Source organism: Lactuca saligna, chromosome 5 (assembly GCF_052625555.1).
Source record: "Lactuca saligna cultivar CGN05327 chromosome 5, ASM5262555v1, whole genome shotgun sequence".
NCBI classification, from domain to species: Eukaryota; Viridiplantae; Streptophyta; class Magnoliopsida; order Asterales; family Asteraceae; genus Lactuca; species Lactuca saligna.
In genome coordinates this window covers 56,850,693-56,851,772 of record NC_136421.1, presented here as the reverse complement: position 1 = coordinate 56,851,772, position 1,080 = coordinate 56,850,693, and the positions used below count along the sequence as shown (strand labels likewise).

The following is a 1,080-nucleotide window of genomic DNA, read 5'->3' as shown; positions in this document are numbered from 1 at the left end:
CCCCCTGGGAAGTTTTCGAGCCCCCAAAGCTGACAATATTGTGATACGTGTCAGTGGAGGATGTTACATAAGAGGCGGTGGGGATTTTAAATTATTTTAATGAATCAAACGTGGGTGAAGATGTGGTGATGCTTCGACTTTTTCCGGTCACATTGAAGGGTGAAGCTAAGGAATTGTTAAAAGTGGTGAAGTTTAAAAGAAACATACAAAAATTATGTTCATAAACCAATTTACCCCTCCTTCAAAAGTGGCAAAGCTTAAAAGAAACATACAAAGTTTTCAACAATTATAAGGGGGGTCATTATATGGATATTGGGAATGTTACAAGAGATTATTACAACATTGCCCTCAACTTGTCTTCAATGTGCAACAAGAAATCTCGATAATTTATGATGAAGTCAATGTGTGCACTCACCAATTTCTAGAATCACAATGGCCCATGAAAAAGAAGGATCCAGAAACAAATAAAGCTATGATTGAAGAATTTGCTAAGAATTCAAGAGAATATCACAACCCAAAGGAGGATTTCACTAAAGAAAAATCAAGTAAATATCGAGGTCAAGATGCTATCAGTGCTGTAATTTCAAAGCTCAACGCAATGGAAGAGAAAATCACGAAATTAGGTGGATCAATTCAAGATAGATGCGGAGCTTGTGGGGGACCCCATTCTACTAAGGATTGTGAGTTGGAATACAATATAGATCGAGATGCAAATGAACTTAACCAGCTAAAGCACGATCTCTACTAAAAAGAACGAGTCCAATTTGAGAAAATGTCTGCTCTTGAGTCAATGTTATTTAAATTTATGGAAGCTAGCAAAAAATGACATGATGTTACAGATGAAAACACTTAGAATAGAACAAGAAGCTACTTTGAGCATCCACATACAAGTCGGGGAATCAACAAAGCTTATTGTGTTTAAGCTAAAGGTTTTAATAAGTTAATTTTTTTTTTTTAGTGTAGAACTCTCTTTGTAATTTTAGAGAGATTACAAGTTGGTATCAAACCCTTGGTTTGAGGGATTTGGGCGCCAGGGGTGTTCATGGGGTAGTTCGGATCAGATAGTAAAAAAATTGTGAA

The 1,080-nt window shown here is 36.2% G+C and overlaps 1 non-coding gene across 1 annotated transcript; it reads right to left on the bottom strand.

The window, feature by feature from the left end:
- Positions 1 to 253: 253 nt before the first annotated feature.
- Positions 254 to 360, bottom strand: LOC144999255 (small nucleolar RNA R71). The gene has a single exon (XR_013660772.1). It is a non-coding gene; the product is annotated as a small nucleolar RNA R71 (small nucleolar RNA).
- Positions 361 to 1,080: the final 720 nt, after the last annotated feature.